This window comes from Triturus cristatus, chromosome 8 (assembly GCF_964204655.1).
Source record: "Triturus cristatus chromosome 8, aTriCri1.1, whole genome shotgun sequence".
NCBI classification, from domain to species: domain Eukaryota; kingdom Metazoa; phylum Chordata; class Amphibia; order Caudata; family Salamandridae; genus Triturus; species Triturus cristatus.
In genome coordinates, this window is record NC_140591.1 from 55,842,539 (window position 1) to 55,864,762 (window position 22,224).

A 22,224-nucleotide genomic window follows, 5' to 3' on the forward strand; every position below is an offset into this window, starting at 1 on the left:
AATATGGTGCTAGTCCATTCAGAGTAAAAAAAAAAGCTACCTAACCTGGATCCGAAAAATGCTATTTACCTATTGCACCCGTTAACTGATGAATGATACAGGACATCTTAAAACATAGCTCTAGCATGAGGTTGAGCATCTATTTTCTTGGGAAGTTTAAAAGAAAGGATGAAGACCCAAGCTAGCAGCAGGCGGAAATAGCTCAGTTGGGAGAGCGTTAGACTGAAGATCTAAAGGTCCCTGGTTCAATCCTGGGTTTTGGCACAATTTCAACCTCTGCTTTTCATGTCTCAAAAGCTGTTTGGAGTTAAATCAACGCTCTTCTTTATCAAAACCTTTTATCAATCTGATCAACAACACAATCAATTCAACATATTATTTACTTTCTGTCTTCTTTTCAAACTTGCTTCCACCTCTCTTGTATTCAACTATGCCTCATTTATTTGCAACTTCTTGCTTTATTTTAAAGTAAAGCTTTGCCTGCATCAGCCTCCAATTCCCCTTATACAAAACTGTCAGTAGTCAGATGACATAGCTTGTACACCCTGGCCATATAGGTCTGTGTTTCAGAGTATAAGTCAATTCAAAGTTTAGAAAAAAAAATTCTACCTACCTTGTCCCCTAAAAAGGATATTCACTCATCAGACCAAGTTACCTGCTGAATGATACTGGACACTTTAACACATAACTATAAACGAAAATAGAATGACCAGGTTCTGTATGTATCGTCTACAATTATTAATAATACATCAGGAGGCCACAGGGACTTGTTGGCTGAAATATCTCAGTTGGGAGATCGTTAGACTGAAGAGCTTAAGGTACCTGATTCAATCCTGACTTTCAGCACAGTGCGAGGGGATCCTACATTCTTGCAAAATATTTCTTGAAATCAGCTCTATTTTTTTTTTCTTTATTTCTCAAAATATTTTATCAACTGATCAACAACATGATAACTTCAACAAAAAGTTGTCTTTCTGTCCTCCTTCTAAACTTGCTTCCACCTCTCTTGCCATCAACTTTGATGACGAATTTATCCCATTTTATACTTTTTTCAAAGTAAACTCTTGTCTGCATCAGCTTTCACTTCTCCTTGAACAAAGTTGTCAGTATTGAGATGACATAGCTTACCTACTCAGGCGACATACGTCTGTGTAATACAGTGCTGGTCCACTCAGAGTTTTAAAAGAAAAACGACCTAACATTTATCCCAAAAACGCTACTCACCCATTTCACCAGTTAGCTGCTGGACAATGCAGGACACATTAAAACACAGCTCTAACCTCAGATTGAAAATCCAGGTTCTGCATCTCTGTTCTGGGATTGTTCAAAAAAAGAGGCTGAATACTATAGCTGCTGGCAGGCCGAAATAGCTCAGTTGGGAGAGTGTTAGACTGAAGATCTAAAGGTCCCTGGTTCGATCCCGGGTTTCGGCAGATTTTGAACTTCTGCTTTGCATGCCACAAAGACTATTTTGAGTCAACTCATATTGACTTTGTTTATAATGATCAACACCTTTTATCAAGATAATCGACAATACAATTAATTCAACATATTATTTACTTTCTGTCTTTCTTTCAAACTTGCTTCCACCTCTCTTGTATTCAACTTTGCCTCCTTTATTTCCCAATTCTTCCTTCAATTGAAAGTAAAGCTTTGCCTGCATCAGCCTCCAGTTCCCCTTATACAAAACTGTTAGTAGTCAGATGACCTAGCTTGCCGACCCTCGCCATATAGGTCTGTGTTTCTGAGTATAAGTCCATTCATAGTTTACAAACATCATCTAACTAACTTGGCTCCTAAAAAGGAAATTCACCCATCAGACCAATTTAGCTACTGAATAATACTGGACAATTTAACACATAACTGCACATGCAGATAGAGTGACCAGGTTCTGCATTTATCTTTAACAATTATAAAAAATAGCTCAGTTGGGAGAGCGTTAGACTGAAGATCTAAAGGTCCCTGATTCAATCCCGGGTTTCGGCACAATTTCAACTTCTGCTTTTCATGTCACAAAAGCTGTTTGGAGTTAAATCAACGCTCTTCTTCATCAAAACCTTTTATCAATCTGATCAACAACACAATCAATTCAACATATTATTTACTTTCTGTCTTCCTTTCAAACTTGCTTCCACCTCTCTTGTATTCAACTATGCCTCATTTATTTGCAACTTCTTGCTTTATTTTAAAGTAAAGCTTTGCCTGCATCAGCCTCCAATTCCCCTTATACAAAACTGTCAGTAGTCAGATGACATAGCTTGTACACCCTGGCCATATAGGTCTGTGTTTCAGAGTATAAGTCAATTCAAAGTTTAGAAAAAAAAATTCTACCTACCTTGTCCCCTAAAAAGGATATTCACTCATCAGACCAAGTTACCTGCTGAATGATACTGGACACTTTAACACATAACTATAAACGAAAATAGAATGACCAGGTTCTGTATGTATCGTCTACAATTATTAATAATACATCAGGAGGCCACAGGGACTTGTTGGCTGAAATATCTCAGTTGGGAGATCGTTAGACTGAAGAGCTTAAGGTACCTGATTCAATCCTGACTTTCAGCACAGTGCGAGGGGATCCTACACTCTTGCAAAATATTTCTTGAAATCAGCTCTATTTTTTTTTTCTTTATTTCTCAAAATATTTTATCAACTGATCAACAACATGATAACTTCAACAAAAAGTTGTCTTTCTGTCCTCCTTCTAAACTTGCTTCCACCTCTCTTGCCATCAACTTTGATGACGAATTTATCCCATTTTATACTTTTTTCAAAGTAAACTCTTGTCTGCATCAGCTTTCACTTCTCCTTGAACAAAGTTGTCAGTATTGAGATGACATAGCTTACCTACTCAGGCGACATACGTCTGTGTAATACAGTGCTGGTCCACTCAGAGTTTTAAAAGAAAAACGACCTAACATTTATCCCAAAAACGCTACTCACCCATTTCACCAGTTAGCTGCTGGACAATGCAGGACACATTAAAACACAGCTCTAACCTCAGATTGAAAATCCAGGTTCTGCATCTCTGTTCTGGGATTGTTCAAAAAAAGAGGCTGAATACTATAGCTGCCGGCAGGCCGAAATAGCTCAGTTGGGAGAGTGTTAGACTGAAGATCTAAAGGGCCCTGGTTCGATCCCGGGTTTCGGCACATTTTGAACTTCTGCTTTGCATGCCACAAAGACTATTTTGAGTCAACTCATATTGACTTTGTTTATAATGATCAAAACCTTTTATCAAGATAATCGACAATACAATTAATTCAACATATTATTTACTTTCTGTCTTTCTTTCAAACTTGCTTCCACCTCTCTTGTATTCAACTTTGCCTCCTTTATTTCCCAATTCTTCCTTTAATTGAAAGTAAAGCTTTGCCTGCATCAGCCTCCAGTTCCTCTTATACAAAACTGTTAGTAGTCAGATGACCTAGCTTGCCGACCCTCGCCATATAGGTCTGTGTTTCTGAGTATAAGTCCATTCATAGTTTACAAACATCATCTAACTAACTTGGCTCCTAAAAAGGAAATTCACCCATCAGACCAATTTAGCTACTGAATAATACTGGACAATTTAACACATAACTGCACATGCAGATAGAGTGACCAGGTTCTGCATTTATCTTTAACAATTATAAAAATAGCTCAGTTGGGAGAGCGTTAGACTGAAGATCTAAAGGTCCCTGATTCAATCCCGGGTTTCGGCACAATTTCAACTTCTGCTTTTCATGTCACAAAAGCTGTTTGGAGTTAAATCAACGCTCTTCTTTATCAAAACCTTTTATCAATCTGATCAACAACACAACCAATTCAACATATTATTTACTTTCTGTCTTCCTTTCAAACTTGCTTCCACCTCTCTTGTATTCAACTATGCCTCATTTATTTGCAACTTCTTGCTTTATTTTAAAGTAAAGCTTTGCCTGCATCAGCCTCCAATTCCCCTTATACAAAACTGTCAGTAGTCAGATGACATAGCTTGTACACCCTGGCCATATAGGTCTGTGTTTCAGAGTATAAGTCAATTCAAAGTTTAGAAAAAAAAATTCTACCTACCTTGTCCCCTAAAAAGGATATTCACTCATCAGACCAAGTTACCTGCTGAATGATACTGGACACTTTAACACATAACTATAAACGAAAATAGAATGACCAGGTTCTGTATGTATCGTCTACAATTATTAATAATACATCAGGAGGCCACAGGGACTTGTTGGCTGAAATATCTCAGTTGGGAGATCGTTAGACTGAAGAGCTTAAGGTACCTTATTCAATCCTGACTTTCAGCACAGTGCGAGGGGATCCTACATTCTTGCAAAATATTTCTTGAAATCAGCTCTATTTTTTTTTTCTTTATTTCTCAAAATATTTTATCAACTGATCAACAACATGATAACTTCAACAAAAAGTTGTCTTTCTGTCCTCCTTCTAAACTTGCTTCCACCTCTCTTGCCATCAACTTTGATGACCAATTTATCCCATTTTATACTTTTTTCAAAGTAAACTCTTGTCTGCATCAGCTTTCACTTCTCCTTGAACAAAGTTGTCAGTATTGAGATGACATAGCTTACCTACTCAGGCGACATAAGTCTGTGTAATACAGTGCTGGTCCACTCAGAGTTTTAAAAGAAAAACGACCTAACATTTATCCCAAAAACGCTACTCACCCATTTCACCAGTTAGCTGCTGGACAATGCAGGACACATTAAAACACAGCTCTAACCTCAGATTGAAAATCCAGGTTCTGCATCTCTGTTCTGGGATTGTTCAAAAAAAGAGGCTGAATACTATAGCTGCTGGCAGGCCGAAATAGCTCAGTTGGGAGAGTGTTAGACTGAAGATCTAAAGGTCCCTGGTTCGATCCCGGGTTTCGGCACATTTTGAACTTCTGCTTTGCATGCCACAAAGACTATTTTGAGTCAACTCATATTGACTTTGTTTATAATGATCAAAACCTTTTATCAAGATAATCGACAATACAATTAATTCGACATATTATTTACTTTCTGTCTTTCTTTCAAACTTGCTTCCACCTCTCTTGTATTCAACTTTGCCTCCTTTATTTCCCAATTCTTCCTTTAATTGAAAGTAAAGCTTTGCCTGCATCAGCCTCCAGTTCCCCTTATACAAAACTGTTAGTAGTCAGATGACCTAGCTTGCCGACCCTCGCCATATAGGTCTGTGTTTCTGAGTATAAGTCCATTCATAGTTTACAAACATCATCTAACTAACTTGGCTCCTAAAAAGGAAATTCACCCATCAGACCAATTTAGCTACTGAATAATACTGGACAATTTAACACATAACTGCACATGCAGATAGAGTGACCAGGTTCTGCATTTATCTTTAACAATTATAAAAAATACAACAGAAAGCCAAAATTGCCAGCTGGATGAAATAGCTCAGTTGGGAGAGCAGTAGACTGAAGATCTAAAGGTCCCTGGTTCAATCCCGGGTTTAGGCACATTTTGAACTTCTGCTTTGCATGCCACAAATGCTATTTGGAGTCAACTCATATTGACGTTGTTTATAATGATCAAAACCTTTTATCAAGCTGATCGATAAGACAACCATTTCAACATATTTTTTACATTCTGTCTTTCTGTCAAACTTGCTTCCACCTCTCTTGTATTCAACTTTACCTGCTTTATTTGCCAATTCTTCCTTTAATTGAAAGTAAAGCTTTGCCTGCATCAGCCTCGAGTTCCCCTTATACAAAACTGTTAGTAGTCAGATGACCTAGTTTGCCTACCCTCGCCATATAGGTCTGTGTGTCTGAGTATAAGTCCATTCATAGTTTACAAACATCTTCTAACTAACTTGGCTCCTAAAAAGGAAATTCACCCATCAGACCAATTTAGCTGCTGAATAATATTGGACAATTTAACACATAACTGCACATGCAGATAGAATGACCAGGGTCTGCATTTATCTTTAACAATTATCAAAAATACAACAGAAAGCCAAAATGGCCAGCTGGATGAAATAGCTCAGTTGGGAGAGTGTTAGATTGAAAATCTAAAAGTCCCTTGTTCAATGCTGGGTTTCGGAAAAGTCTGAGAGGTTTCTTGCTTCTCACAAAATATTTCTTGGTATCAGCTCAAGTTTTTCTTTCTTTATTTATCAAAATATTTGATCAACTGATCGACAACATGATCAATTCAACATAGAATTGTCTTTCTGTCCTCCTTCTAAATTTGCTTCCACCTCTCTTGCATTCAGCTTCGACTACAAATGTTTCCTATTTCATGCTTTTTTGTAAAGTAAACTCTTGTCTGCATCAGCTTCCACTTCTCCTTGAACACAGATTTCAGTATTCAGATGACGTAGCTTACCTACTCAGGCCAAATACCTCTGTGTAATATGGTGCTAGTCCATTCAGAGTAAAAAAAAAAGCTACCTAACCTGGATCCGAAAAATGCTATTTACCTATTGCACCCGTTAACTGATGAATGATACAGGACATCTTAAAACATAGCTCTAGCATGAGGTTGAGCATCTATTTTCTTGGGAAGTTTAAAAGAAAGGATGAAGACCCAAACTAGCAGCAGGCGGAAATAGCTCAGTTGGGAGAGCGTTAGACTGAAGATCTAAAGGTCCCTGGTTCAATCCCGGGTTTTGGCACAATTTCAACCTCTGCTTTTCATGTCTCAAAAGCTGTTTGGAGTTAAATCAACGCTCTTCTTTATCAAAACCTTTTATCAATCTGATCAACAACACAATCAATTCAACATATTATTTACTTTCTGTCTTCTTTTCAAACTTGCTTCCACCTCTCTTGTATTCAACTATGCCTCATTTATTTGCAACTTCTTGCTTTATTTTAAAGTAAAGCTTTGCCTGCATCAGCCTCCAATTCCCCTTATACAAAACTGTCAGTAGCCAGATGACATAGCTTGTACACCCTGGCCATATAGGTCTGTGTTTCAGAGTATAAGTCAATTCAAAGTTTAGAAAAAAAAATTCTACCTACCTTGTCCCCTAAAAAGGATATTCACTCATCAGACCAAGTTACCTGCTGAATGATACTGGACACTTTAACACATAACTATAAACGAAAATAGAATGACCAGGTTCTGTATGTATCGTCTACAATTATTAATAATACATCAGGAGGCCACAGGGACTTGTTGGCTGAAATATCTCAGTTGGGAGATCGTTAGACTGAAGAGCTTAAGGTACCTGATTCAATCCTGACTTTCAGCACAGTGCGAGGGGATCCTACATTCTTGCAAAATATTTCTTGAAATCAGCTTTTTTTTTTTTTCTTTATTTCTCAAAATATTTTATCAACTGATCAACAATATGATAACTTCAACAAAAAGTTGTCTTTCTGTCCTCCTTCTAAACTTGCTTCCACCTCTCTTGCCATCAACTTTGATGACGAATTTATCCCATTTTATACTTTTTTCAAAGTAAACTCTTGTCTGCATCAGCTTTCACTTCTCCTTGAACAAAGTTGTCAGTATTGAGATGACATAGCTTACCTACTCAGGCGACATACGTCTGTGTAATACAGTGCTGGTCCACTCAGAGTTTTAAAAGAAAAACGACCTAACATTTATCCCAAAAACGCTACTCACCCATTTCACCAGTTAGCTGCTGGACAATGCAGGACACATTAAAACACAGCTCTAACCTCAGATTGAAAATCCAGGTTCTGCATCTCTGTTCTGGGATTGTTCAAAAAAAGAGGCTGAATACTATAGCTGCTGGCAGGCCGAAATAGCTCAGTTGGGAGAGTGTTAGACTGAAGATCTAAAGGTCCCTGGTTCGATCCCGGGTTTTGGCACATTTTGAACTTCTGCTTTGCATGCCACAAAGACTATTTTGAGTCAACTCATATTGACTTTGTTTATAATGATCAAAACCTTTTATCAAGATAATCGACAATACAATTAATTCAACATATTATTTACTTTCTGTCTTTCCTTCCACCTCTCTTGTATTCAACTTTGCCTCCTTTATTTCCCAATTCTTCCTTTAATTGAAAGTAAAGCTTTGCCTGCATCAGCCTCCAGTTCCTCTTATACAAAACTGTTAGTAGTCAGATGACCTAGCTTGCCGACCCTCGCCATATAGGTCTGTGTTTCTGAGTATAAGTCCATTCATAGTTTACAAACATCATCTAACTAACTTGGCTCCTAAAAAGGAAATTCACCCATCAGACCAATTTAGCTACTGAATAATACTGGACAATTTAACACATAACTGCACATGCAGATAGAGTGACCAGGTTCTGCATTTATCTTTAACAATTATAAAAAATACAACAGAAAGCCAAAATTGCCAGCTGGATGAAATAGCTCAGTTGGGAGAGCAGTAGACTGAAGATCTAAAGGTCCCTGGTTCAATCCTGGGTTTAGGCACATTTTGAACTTCTGCTTTGCATGCCACAAATGCTATTTGGAGTCAACTCATATTGACGTTGTTTATAATGATCAAAACCTTTTATCAAGCTGATCGATAAGACAACCATTTCAACATATTTTTTACATTCTGTCTTTCTGTCAAACTTGCTTCCACCTCTCTTGTATTCAACTTTACCTGCTTTATTTGCCAATTCTTCCTTTAATTGAAAGTAAAGCTTTGCCTGCATCAGCCTCGAGTTCCCCTTATACAAAACTGTTAGTAGTCAGATGACCTAGTTTGCCTACCCTCGCCATATAGGTCTGTGTGTCTGAGTATAAGTCCATTCATAGTTTACAAACATCTTCTAACTAACTTGGCTCCTAAAAAGGAAATTTACCCATCAGACCAATTTAGCTGCTGAATAATATTGGACAATTTAACACATAACTGCACATGCAGATAGAATGACCAGGGTCTGCATTTATCTTTAACAATTATCAAAAATACAACAGAAAGCCAAAATGGCCAGCTGGATGAAATAGCTCAGTTGGGAGAGTGTTAGATTGAAAATCTAAAAGTCCCTTGTTCAATGCTGGGTTTCGGAAAAGTCTGAGAGGTTTCTTGCTTCTCACAAAATATTTCTTGGTATCAGCTCAAGTTTTTCTTTCTTTATTTATCAAAATATTTGATCAACTGATCGACAACATGATCAATTCAACATAGAATTGTCTTTCTGTCCTCCTTCTAAATTTGCTTCCACCTCTCTTGCATTCAGCTTCGACTACAAATGTTTCCTATTTCATGCTTTTTTGTAAAGTAAACTCTTGTCTGCATCAGCTTCCACTTCTCCTTGAACACAGATTTCAGTATTCAGATGACATAGCTTACCTACTCAGGCCAAATACCTCTGTGTAATATGGTGCTAGTCCATTCAGAGTAAAAAAAAAAGCTACCTAACCTGGATCCGAAAAATGCTATTTACCTAATGCACCCGTTAACTGATGAATGATACAGGACATCTTAAAACATAGCTCTAGCATGAGGTTGAGCATCTATTTTCTTGGGAAGTTTAAAAGAAAGGATGAAGACCCAAACTAGCAGCAGGCAGAAATAGCTCAGTTGGGAGAGCGTTAGACTGAAGATCTAAAGGTCCCTGGTTCAATCCTGGGTTTTGGCACAATTTCAACCTCTGCTTTTCATGTCTCAAAAGCTGTTTGGAGTTAAATCAACGCTCTTCTTTATCAAAACCTTTTATCAATCTGATCAACAACACAATCAATTCAACATATTATTTACTTTCTGTCTTCTTTTCAAACTTGCTTCCACCTCTCTTGTATTCAACTATGCCTCATTTTTTTGAAACTTCTTGCTTTATTTTAAAGTAAAGCTTTGCCTGCATCAGCCTCCAATTCCCCTTATACAAAACTGTCAGTAGTCAGATGACATAGCTTGTACACCCTGGCCATATAGGTCTGTGTTTCAGAGTATAAGTCAATTCAAAGTTTAGAAAAAAAAATTCTACCTACCTTGTCCCCTAAAAAGGATATTCACTCATCAGACCAAGTTACCTGCTGAATGATACTGGACACTTTAACACATAACTATAAACGAAAATAGAATGACCAGGTTCTGTATGTATCGTCTACAATTATTAATAATACATCAGGAGGCCACAGGGACTTGTTGGCTGAAATATCTCAGTTGGGAGATCGTTAGACTGAAGAGCTTAAGGTACCTGATTCAATCCTGACTTTCAGCACAGTGCGAGGGGATCCTACATTCTTGCAAAATATTTCTTGAAATCAGCTCTATTTTTTTTTCTTTATTTCTCAAAATATTTTATCAACTGATCAACAACATGATAACTTCAACAAAAAGTTGTCTTTCTGTCCTCCTTCTAAACTTGCTTCCACCTCTCTTGCCATCAACTTTGATGACGAATTTATCCCATTTTATACTTTTTTCAAAGTAAACTCTTGTCTGCATCAGCTTTCACTTCTCCTTGAACAAAGTTGTCAGTATTGAGATGACATAGCTTACCTACTCAGGCGACATACGTCTGTGTAATACAGTGCTGGTCCACTCAGAGTTTTAAAAGAAAAACGACCTAACATTTATCCCAAAAACGCTACTCACCCATTTCACCAGTTAGCTGCTGGACAATGCAGGACACATTAAAACACAGCTCTAACCTCAGATTGAAAATCCAGGTTCTGCATCTCTGTTCTGGGATTGTTCAAAAAAAGAGGCTGAATACTATAGCTGCTGGCAGGCCGAAATAGCTCAGTTGGGAGAGTGTTAGACTGAAGATCTAAAGGTCCCTGGTTCGATCCCGGGTTTCGGCAGATTTTGAACTTCTGCTTTGCATGCCACAAAGACTATTTTGAGTCAACTCATATTGACTTTGTTTATAATGATCAACACCTTTTATCAAGATAATCGACAATACAATTAATTCAACATATTATTTACTTTCTGTCTTTCTTTCAAACTTGCTTCCACCTCTCTTGTATTCAACTTTGACTCCTTTATTTCCCAATTCTTCCTTCAATTGAAAGTAAAGCTTTGCCTGCATCAGCCTCCAGTTCCCCTTATACAAAACTGTTAGTAGTCAGATGACCTAGCTTGCCGACCCTCGCCATATAGGTCTGTGTTTCTGAGTATAAGTCCATTCATAGTTTACAAACATCATCTAACTAACTTGGCTCCTAAAAAGGAAATTCACCCATCAGACCAATTTAGCTACTGAATAATACTGGACAATTTAACACATAACTGCACATGCAGATAGAGTGACCAGGTTCTGCATTTATCTTTAACAATTATAAAAAATAGCTCAGTTGGGAGAGCGTTAGACTGAAGATCTAAAGGTCCCTGATTCAATCCCGGGTTTCGGCACAATTTCAACTTCTGCTTTTCATGTCACAAAAGCTGTTTGGAGTTAAATCAACGCTCTTCTTTATCAAAACCTTTTATCAATCTGATCAACAACACAATCAATTCAACATATTATTTACTTTCTGTCTTCCTTTCAAACTTGCTTCCACCTCTCTTGTATTCAACTATGCCTCATTTATTTGCAACTTCTTGCTTTATTTTAAAGTAAAGCTTTGCCTGCATCAGCCTCCAATTCCCCTTATACAAAACTGTCAGTAGTCAGATGACATAGCTTGTACACCCTGGCCATATAGGTCTGTGTTTCAGAGTATAAGTCAATTCAAAGTTTAGAAAAAAAAATTCTACCTACCTTGTCCCCTAAAAAGGATATTCACTCATCAGACCAAGTTACCTGCTGAATGATACTGGACACTTTAACACATAACTATAAACGAAAATAGAATGACCAGGTTCTGTATGTATCGTCTACAATTATTAATAATACATCAGGAGGCCACAGGGACTTGTTGGCTGAAATATCTCAGTTGGGAGATCGTTAGACTGAAGAGCTTAAGGTACCTGATTCAATCCTGACTTTGAGCACAGTGCGAGGGGATCCTACACTCTTGCAAAATATTTCTTGAAATCAGCTCTATTTTTTTTTTCTTTATTTCTCAAAATATTTTATCAACTGATCAACAACATGATAACTTCAACAAAAAGTTGTCTTTCTGTCCTCCTTCTAAACTTGCTTCCACCTCTCTTGCCATCAACTTTGATGACGAATTTATCCCATTTTATACTTTTTTCAAAGTAAACTCTTGTCTGCATCAGCTTTCACTTCTCCTTGAACAAAGTTGTCAGTATTGAGATGACATAGCTTACCTACTCAGGCGACATACGTCTGTGTAATACAGTGCTGGTCCACTCAGAGTTTTAAAAGAAAAACGACCTAACATTTATCCCAAAAACGCTACTCACCCATTTCACCAGTTAGCTGCTGGACAATGCAGGACACATTAAAACACAGCTCTAACCTCAGATTGAAAATCCAGGTTCTGCATCTCTGTTCTGGGATTGTTCAAAAAAAGAGGCTGAATACTATAGCTGCTGGCAGGCCGAAATAGCTCAGTTGGGAGAGTGTTAGACTGAAGATCTAAAGGGCCCTGGTTCGATCCCGGGTTTCGGCACATTTTGAACTTCTGCTTTGCATGCCACAAAGACTATTTTGAGTCAACTCATATTGACTTTGTTTATAATGATCAAAACCTTTTATCAAGATAATCGACAATACAATTAATTCAACATATTATTTACTTTCTGTCTTTCTTTCAAACTTGCTTCCACCTCTCTTGTATTCAACTTTGCCTCCTTTATTTCCCAATTCTTCCTTTAATTGAAAGTAAAGCTTTGCCTGCATCAGCCTCCAGTTCCTCTTATACAAAACTGTTAGTAGTCAGATGACCTAGCTTGCCGACCCTCGCCATATAGGTCTGTGTTTCTGAGTATAAGTCCATTCATAGTTTACAAACATCATCTAACTAACTTGGCTCCTAAAAAGGAAATTCACCCATCAGACCAATTTAGCTACTGAATAATACTGGACAATTTAACACATAACTGCACATGCAGATAGAGTGACCAGGTTCTGCATTTATCTTTAACAATTATAAAAATAGCTCAGTTGGGAGAGCGTTAGACTGAAGATCTAAAGGTCCCTGATTCAATCCCGGGTTTCGGCACAATTTCAACTTCTGCTTTTCATGTCACAAAAGCTGTTTGGAGTTAAATCAACGCTCTTCTTTATCAAAACCTTTTATCAATCTGATCAACAACACAACCAATTCAACATATTATTTACTTTCTGTCTTCCTTTCAAACTTGCTTCCACCTCTCTTGTATTCAACTATGCCTCATTTATTTGCAACTTCTTGCTTTATTTTAAAGTAAAGCTTTGCCTGCATCAGCCTCCAATTCCCCTTATACAAAACTGTCAGTAGTCAGATGACATAGCTTGTACACCCTGGCCATATAGGTCTGTGTTTCAGAGTATAAGTCAATTCAAAGTTTAGAAAAAAAAATTCTACCTACCTTGTCCCCTAAAAAGGATATTCACTCATCAGACCAAGTTACCTGCTGAATGATACTGGACACTTTAACACATAACTATAAACGAAAATAGAATGACCAGGTTCTGTATGTATCGTCTACAATTATTAATAATACATCAGGAGGCCACAGGGACTTGTTGGCTGAAATATCTCAGTTGGGAGATCGTTAGACTGAAGAGCTTAAGGTACCTGATTCAATCCTGACTTTCAGCACAGTGCGAGGGGATCCTACATTCTTGCAAAATATTTCTTGAAATCAGCTCTATTTTTTTTTTCTTTATTTCTCAAAATATTTTATCAACTGATCAACAACATGATAACTTCAACAAAAAGTTGTCTTTCTGTCCTCCTTCTAAACTTGCTTCCACCTCTCTTGCCATCAACTTTGATGACGAATTTATCCCATTTTATACTTTTTTCAAAGTAAACTCTTGTCTGCATCAGCTTTCACTTCTCCTTGAACAAAGTTGTCAGTATTGAGATGACATAGCTTACCTACTCAGGCGACATAAGTCTGTGTAATACAGTGCTGGTCCACTCAGAGTTTTAAAAGAAAAACGACCTAACATTTATCCCAAAAACGCTACTCACCCATTTCACCAGTTAGCTGCTGGACAATGCAGGACACATTAAAACACAGCTCTAACCTCAGATTGAAAATCCAGGTTCTGCATCTCTGTTCTGGGATTGTTCAAAAAAAGAGGCTGAATACTATAGCTGCTGGCAGGCCGAAATAGCTCAGTTGGGAGAGTGTTAGACTGAAGATCTAAAGGTCCCTGGTTCGATCCCGGGTTTCGGCACATTTTGAACTTCTGCTTTGCATGCCACAAAGACTATTTTGAGTCAACTCATATTGACTTTGTTTATAATGATCAAAACCTTTTATCAAGATAATCGACAATACAATTAATTCGACATATTATTTACTTTCTGTCTTTCTTTCAAACTTGCTTCCACCTCTCTTGTATTCAACTTTGCCTCCTTTATTTCCCAATTCTTCCTTTAATTGAAAGTAAAGCTTTGCCTGCATCAGCCTCCAGTTCCCCTTATACAAAACTGTTAGTAGTCAGATGACCTAGCTTGCCGACCCTCGCCATATAGGTCTGTGTTTCTGAGTATAAGTCCATTCATAGTTTACAAACATCATCTAACTAACTTGGCTCCTAAAAAGGAAATTCACCCATCAGACCAATTTAGCTACTGAATAATACTGGACAATTTAACACATAACTGCACATGCAGATAGAGTGACCAGGTTCTGCATTTATCTTTAACAATTATAAAAAATACAACAGAAAGCCAAAATTGCCAGCTGGATGAAATAGCTCAGTTGGGAGAGCAGTAGACTGAAGATCTAAAGGTCCCTGGTTCAATCCCGGGTTTAGGCACATTTTGAACTTCTGCTTTGCATGCCACAAATGCTATTTGGAGTCAACTCATATTGACGTTGTTTATAATGATCAAAACCTTTTATCAAGCTGATCGATAAGACAACCATTTCAACATATTTTTTACATTCTGTCTTTCTGTCAAACTTGCTTCCACCTCTCTTGTATTCAACTTTACCTGCTTTATTTGCCAATTCTTCCTTTAATTGAAAGTAAAGCTTTGCCTGCATCAGCCTCGAGTTCCCCTTATACAAAACTGTTAGTAGTCAGATGACCTAGTTTGCCTACCCTCGCCATATAGGTCTGTGTGTCTGAGTATAAGTCCATTCATAGTTTACAAACATCTTCTAACTAACTTGGCTCCTAAAAAGGAAATTCACCCATCAGACCAATTTAGCTGCTGAATAATATTGGACAATTTAACACATAACTGCACATGCAGATAGAATGACCAGGGTCTGCATTTATCTTTAACAATTATCAAAAATACAACAGAAAGCCAAAATGGCCAGCTGGATGAAATAGCTCAGTTGGGAGAGTGTTAGATTGAAAATCTAAAAGTCCCTTGTTCAATGCTGGGTTTTGGAAAAGTCTGAGAGGTTTCTTGCTTCTCACAAAATATTTCTTGGTATCAGCTCAAGTTTTTCTTTCTTTATTTATCAAAATATTTGATCAACTGATCGACAACATGATCAATTCAACATAGAATTGTCTTTCTGTCCTCCTTCTAAATTTGCTTCCACCTCTCTTGCATTCAGCTTCGACTACAAATGTTTCCTATTTCATGATTTTTTGTAAAGTAAACTCTTGTCTGCATCAGCTTCCACTTCTCCTTGAACACAGATTTCAGTATTCAGATGACATAGCTTACCTACTCAGGCCAAATACCTCTGTGTAATATGGTGCTAGTCCATTCAGAGTAAAAAAAAAAGCTACCTAACCTGGATCCGAAAAATGCTATTTACCTATTGCACCCGTTAACTGATGAATGATACAGGACATCTTAAAACATAGCTCTAGCATGAGGTTGAGCAACTATTTTCTTGGGAAGTTTAAAAGAAAGGATGAAGACCCAAACTACATGCAGGCCGAAATAGCTCAGTTGGGAGAGCGTTAGACTGAAGATCTAAAGGTCCCTGGTTCAATCCCGGGTTTCGGCACAATTTCAACCTCTGATTTTCATGTCTCAAAAGCTGTTTGGAGTTAAATCAACGCTCTTCTTTATCAAAACCTTTTATCAATCTGATCAACAACACAATCAATTCAACATATTATTTACTTTCTGTCTTCTTTTCAAACTTGCTTCGACCTCTCTTGTATTCAACTATGCCTCATTTATTTGAAACTTCTTGCTTTATTTTAAAGTAAAGCTTTGCCTGCATCAGCCTCTAATTCCCCTTATACAAAACTGTCAGTAGTCAGATGACATAGCTTGTACACCCTGGCCATATAGGTCTGTGTTTCAGAGTATAAGTCAATTCAGAGTTTAGAAAAAAAAATTCTACCTACATTGTCCCCTAAAAAGGATATTCACTCATCAGACCAAGTTACCTGCTGAATGATACTGGACACTTTAACACATAACTATAAACGAAAATAGAATGACCAGGTTCTGTATGTATCGTCTACAATTATTAATAATACATCAGGAGGCCACAGGGACTTGTTGGCTGAAATATCTCAGTTGGGAGATCGTTAGACTGAAGAGCTTAAGGTACCTGATTCAATCCTGACTTTCAGCACAGTGCGAGGGGAACCTACATTCTTGCAAAATATTTCTTGAAATCAGCTCTAGTTTTTTTTTCTTTATTTCTCAAAATATTTTATCAACTGATCAACAACATGATAACTTCAACAAAAAGTTGTCTTTCTGTCCTCCTTCTAAACTTGCTTCCACCTCTCTTGCCATCAGCTTTGATGACGAATTTATCCCATTTTATACTTTTTTCAAAGTAAACTCTTGTCTGCATCAGCTTTCACTTCTCCTTGAACAAAGTTGTCAGTATTGAGATGACATAGCTTACCTACTCAGGCGACATACGTCTGTGTAATACAGTGCTGGTCCACTCAGAGTTTTAAAAGAAAAACGACCTAACATTTATCCCAAAAACACTACTCACCCATTTCACCAGTTAGCTGCTGAACAATGCAGGACACATTAAAACACAGCTCTAACCTCAGATTGAAAATCCAGGTTCTGCATCTCTGTTCTGGGATTGTTCAAAAAAAGAGGCTGAATACTATAGCTGCTGGCAGGCCGAAATAGCTCAGTTGGGAGAGTGTTAGACAGAAGATCTAAAGGTCCCTGGTTCGATCCCGGGTTTCGGCACATTTTGAACTTCTGCTTTGCATGCCACAAAGACTATTTTGAGTCAACTCATATTGACTTTGTTTATAATGATCAAAACCTTTTATCAAGATAATCGACAATACAATTAATTCAACATATTATTTACTTTCTGTCTTTCTTTCAAACTTGCTTCCACCTCTCTTGTATTCAACTTTGCCTCCTTTATTTCCCAATTCTTCCTTTAATTGAAAGTAAAGCTTTGCCTGCATCAGCCTCCAGTTCCCCTTATACAAAACTGTTAGTAGTCAGATGACCTAGCTTGCCGACCCTCGCCATATAGGTCTGTGTTTCTGAGTATAAGTCCATTCATAGTTTACAAACATCATCTAACTAACTTGGCTCCTAAAAAGGAAATTCACCAATCAGACCAATTTAGCTACTGAATAATACTGGACAATTTAACACATAACTGCACATGCAGATAGAGTGACCAGGTTCTGCATTTATCTTTAACAATTATAAAAAATACAACAGAAAGCCAAAATTGCCAGCTGGATGAAATAGCTCAGTTGGGAGAGCAGTAGACTGAAGATCTAAAGGTCCCTGGTTCAATCCCGGGTTTAGGCACATTTTGAACTTCTGCTTTGCATGCCACAAATGCTATTTGGAGTCAACTCATATTGACGTAGATTATAATGATCAAAACCTTTTATCAAGCTGATCGATAAGACAACCATTTCAACATATTTTTTACATTCTGTCTTTCTGTCAAACTTGCTTCCACCTCTCTTGTATTCAACTTTACCTGCTTTATTTGCCAATTCTTCCTTTAATTGAAAGTAAAGCTTTGCCTGCATCAGCCTCGAGTTCCCCTTATACAAAACTGTTAGTAGTCAGATGACCTAGTTTGCCTACCCTCGCCATATAGGTCTGTGTGTCTGAGTATAAGTCCATTCATAGTTTACAAACATCTTCTAACTAACTTGGCTCCTAAAAAGGAAATTCACCCATCAGACCAATTTAGCTGCTGAATAATATTGGACAATTTAACACATAACTGCACATGCAGATAGAATGACCAGGGTCTGCATTTATCTTTAACAATTATCAAAAATACAACAGAAAGCCAAAATGGCCAGCTGGATGAAATAGCTCAGTTGGGAGAGTGTTAGATTGAAAATCTAAAAGTCCCTTGTTCAATGCTGGGTTTCGGAAAAGTCTGAGAGGTTTCTTGCTTCTCACAAAATATTTCTTGGTATCAGCTCAAGTTTTTCTTTCTTTATTTATCAAAATATTTGATCAACTGATCGACAACATGATCAATTCAACATAGAATTGTCTTTCTGTCCTCCTTCTAAATTTGCTTCCACCTCTCTTGCATTCAGCTTCGACTACAAATGTTTCCTATTTCATGCTTTTTTGTAAAGTAAACTCTTGTCTGCATCAGCTTCCACTTCTCCTTGAACACAGATTTCAGTATTCAGATGACGTAGCTTACCTACTCAGGCCAAATACCTCTGTGTAATATGGTGCTAGTCCATTCAGAGTAAAAAAAAAAGCTACCTAACCTGGATCCGAAAAATGCTATTTACCTATTGCACCCGTTAACTGATGAATGATACAGGACATCTTAAAACATAGCTCTAGCATGAGGTTGAGCATCTATTTTCTTGGGAAGTTTAAAAGAAAGGATGAAGACCCAAACTAGCAGCAGGCGGAAATAGCTCAGTTGGGAGAGCGTTAGACTGAAGATCTAAAGGTCCCTGGTTCAATCCCGGGTTTTGGCACAATTTCAACCTCTGCTTTTCATGTCTCAAAAGCTGTTTGGAGTTAAATCAACGCTCTTCTTTATCAAAACCTTTTATCAATCTGATCAACAACACAATCAATTCAACATATTATTTACTTTCTGTCTTCTTTTCAAACTTGCTTCCACCTCTCTTGTATTCAACTATGCCTCATTTATTTGCAACTTCTTGCTTTATTTTAAAGTAAAGCTTTGCCTGCATCAGCCTCCAATTCCCCTTATACAAAACTGTCAGTAGTCAGATGACATAGCTTGTACACCCTGGCCATATAGGTCTGTGTTTCAGAGTATAAGTCAATTCAAAGTTTAGAAAAAAAAATTCTACCTACCTTGTCCCCTAAAAAGGATATTCACTCATCAGACCAAGTTACCTGCTGAATGATACTGGACACTTTAACACATAACTATAAACGAAAATAGAATGACCAGGTTCTGTATGTATCGTCTACAATTATTAATAATACATCAGGAGGCCACAGGGACTTGTTGGCTGAAATATCTCAGTTGGGAGATCGTTAGACTGAAGAGCTTAAGGTACCTGATTCAATCCTGACTTTCAGCACAGTGCGAGGGGATCCTACATTCTTGCAAAATATTTCTTGAAATCAGCTTTTTTTTTTTTTTCTTTATTTCTCAAAATATTTTATCAACTGATCAACAATATGATAACTTCAACAAAAAGTTGTCTTTCTGTCCTCCTTCTAAACTTGCTTCCACCTCTCTTGCCATCAACTTTGATGACGAATTTATCCCATTTTATACTTTTTTCAAAGTAAACTCTTGTCTGCATCAGCTTTCACTTCTCCTTGAACAAAGTTGTCAGTATTGAGATGACATAGCTTACCTACTCAGGCGACATACGTCTGTGTAATACAGTGCTGGTCCACTCAGAGTTTTAAAAGAAAAACGACCTAACATTTATCCCAAAAACGCTACTCACCCATTTCACCAGTTAGCTGCTGGACAATGCAGGACACATTAAAACACAGCTCTAACCTCAGATTGAAAATCCAGGTTCTGCATCTCTGTTCTGGGATTGTTCAAAAAAAGAGGCTGAATACTATAGCTGCTGGCAGGCCGAAATAGCTCAGTTGGGAGAGTGTTAGACTGAAGATCTAAAGGTCCCTGGTTCGATCCCGGGTTTCGGCACATTTTGAACTTCTGCTTTGCATGCCACAAAGACTATTTTGAGTCAACTCATATTGACTTTGTTTATAATGATCAAAACCTTTTATCAAGATAATCGACAATACAATTAATTCAACATATTATTTACTTTCTGTCTTTCTTTCAAACTTGCTTCCACCTCTCTTGTATTCAACTTTGCCTCCTTTATTTCCCAATTCTTCCTTTAATTGAAAGTAAAGCTTTGCCTGCATCAGCCTCCAGTTCCCCTTATACAAAACTGTTAGTAGTCAGATGACCTAGCTTGCCGACCCTCGCCATATAGGTCTGTGTTTCTGAGTATAAGTCCATTCATAGTTTACAAACATCATCTAACTAACTTGGCTCCTAAAAAGGAAATTCACCCATCAGACCAATTTAGCTACTGAATAATACTGGACAATTTAACACATAACTGCACATGCAGATAGAGTGACCAGGTTCTGCATTTAGCTTTAACAATTATAAAAAATAGCTCAGTTGGGAGAGCGTTAGACTGAAGATCTAAAGGTCCCTGATTCAATCCCGGGTTTCGGCACAATTTCAACTTCTGCTTTTCATGTCACAAAAGCTGTTTGGAGTTAAATCAACGCTCTTCTTTATCAAAACCTTTTATCAATCTGATCAACAACACAACCAATTCAACATATTATTTACTTTCTGTCTTCCTTTCAAACTTGCTTCCACCTCTCTTGTATTCAACTATGCCTCATTTATTTGCAACTTCTTGCTTTATTTTAAAGTAAAGCTTTGCCTGCATCAGCCTCCAATTCCCCTTATACAAAACTGTCAGTAGTCAGATGACATAGCTTGTACACCCTGGCCATATAGGTCTGTGTTTCAAAGTATAAGTCAATTCAAAGTTTAGAAAAAAAAATTCTACCTACCTTGTCCCCTAAAAAGGATATTCACTCATCAGACCAAGTTACCTGCTGAATGATACTGGACACTTTAACACATAACTATAAACGAAAATAGAATGACCAGGTTCTGTATGTATCGTCTACAATTATTAATAATACATCAGGAGGCCACAGGGACTTGTTGGCTGAAATATCTCAGTTGGGAGATCGTTAGACTGAAGAGCTTAAGGTACCTGATTCAATCCTGACTTTCAGCACAGTGCGAGGGGATCCTACATTCTTGCAAAATATTTCTTGAAATCAGCTCTATTTTTTTTTTCTTTATTTCTCAAAATATTTTATCAACTGATCAACAACATGATAACTTCAACAAAAAGTTGTCTTTCTGTCCTCCTTCTAAACTTGCTTCCACCTCTCTTGCCATCAACTTTGATGACGAATTTATCCCATTTTATACTTTTTTCAAAGTAAACTCTTGTCTGCATCAGCTTTCACTTCTCCTTGAACAAAGTTGTCAGTATTGAGATGACATAGCTTACCTACTCAGGCGACATACGTCTGTGTAATACAGTGCTGGTCCACTCAGAGTTTTAAAAGAAAAACGACCTAACATTTATCCCAAAAACGCTACTCACCCATTTCACCAGTTAGCTGCTGGACAATGCAGGACACATTAAAACACAGCTCTAACCTCAGATTGAAAATCCAGGTTCTGCATCTCTGTTCTGGGATTGTTCAAAAAAAGAGGCTGAATACTATAGCTGCTGGCAGGCCGAAATAGCTCAGTTGGGAGAGTGTCAGACTGAAGATCTAAAGGTCCCTGGTTCGATCCCGGGTTTTGGCACATTTTGAACTTCTGCTTTGCATGCCACAAAGACTATTTTGAGTCAACTCATATTGACTTTGTTTATAATGATCAAAACCTTTTATCAAGATAATCGACAATACAATTAATTCAACATATTATTTACTTTCTGTCTTTCTTTCAAACTTGCTTCCACCTCTCTTGTATTCAACTTTGCCTCCTTTATTTCCCAATTCTTCCTTTAATTGAAAGTAAAGCTTTGCCTGCATCAGCCTCCAGTTCCCCTTATACAAAACTGTTAGTAGTCAGATGACCTAGCTTGCCGACCCTCGCCATATAGGTCTGTGTTTCTGAGTATAAGTCCATTCATAGTTTACAAACATCATCTAACTAACTTGGCTCCTAAAAAGGAAATTCACCCATCAGACCAATTTAGCTACTGAATAATACTGGACAATTTAACACATAACTGCACATGCAGATAGAGTGACCAGGTTCTGCATTTATCTTTAACAATTATAAAAAATACAACAGAAAGCCAAAATTGCCAGCTGGATGAAATAGCTC

The 22,224-nt window shown here is 37.5% G+C and overlaps 9 non-coding genes across 9 annotated transcripts; all 9 read left to right on the forward strand.

Moving 5' to 3' along the window:
• The first annotated feature begins 1,360 nt into the window (after nt 1-1,360).
• TRNAF-GAA (transfer RNA phenylalanine (anticodon GAA)) lies at nt 1,361-1,433 on the forward strand. Its single transcript has one exon. It is a non-coding gene; the product is annotated as a tRNA-Phe (tRNA).
• Nucleotides 1,434-3,082: 1,649 nt separating this feature from the next.
• TRNAF-GAA (transfer RNA phenylalanine (anticodon GAA)) lies at nt 3,083-3,155 on the forward strand. The gene has a single exon. It is a non-coding gene; the product is annotated as a tRNA-Phe (tRNA).
• Nucleotides 3,156-4,803: 1,648 nt separating this feature from the next.
• On the forward strand, nt 4,804-4,876 carry TRNAF-GAA (transfer RNA phenylalanine (anticodon GAA)). Its single transcript has one exon. It is a non-coding gene; the product is annotated as a tRNA-Phe (tRNA).
• Nucleotides 4,877-7,719: 2,843 nt separating this feature from the next.
• On the forward strand, nt 7,720-7,792 carry TRNAF-GAA (transfer RNA phenylalanine (anticodon GAA)). Its single transcript has one exon. It is a non-coding gene; the product is annotated as a tRNA-Phe (tRNA).
• A 2,832-nt stretch (nt 7,793-10,624) lies between these two features.
• On the forward strand, nt 10,625-10,697 carry TRNAF-GAA (transfer RNA phenylalanine (anticodon GAA)). Its single transcript has one exon. It is a non-coding gene; the product is annotated as a tRNA-Phe (tRNA).
• A 1,649-nt stretch (nt 10,698-12,346) lies between these two features.
• On the forward strand, nt 12,347-12,419 carry TRNAF-GAA (transfer RNA phenylalanine (anticodon GAA)). Its single transcript has one exon. It is a non-coding gene; the product is annotated as a tRNA-Phe (tRNA).
• Nucleotides 12,420-14,067: 1,648 nt separating this feature from the next.
• TRNAF-GAA (transfer RNA phenylalanine (anticodon GAA)) lies at nt 14,068-14,140 on the forward strand. The gene has a single exon. It is a non-coding gene; the product is annotated as a tRNA-Phe (tRNA).
• A 1,675-nt stretch (nt 14,141-15,815) lies between these two features.
• TRNAF-GAA (transfer RNA phenylalanine (anticodon GAA)) lies at nt 15,816-15,888 on the forward strand. The gene has a single exon. It is a non-coding gene; the product is annotated as a tRNA-Phe (tRNA).
• A 4,013-nt stretch (nt 15,889-19,901) lies between these two features.
• On the forward strand, nt 19,902-19,974 carry TRNAF-GAA (transfer RNA phenylalanine (anticodon GAA)). The gene has a single exon. It is a non-coding gene; the product is annotated as a tRNA-Phe (tRNA).
• Nucleotides 19,975-22,224: the final 2,250 nt, after the last annotated feature.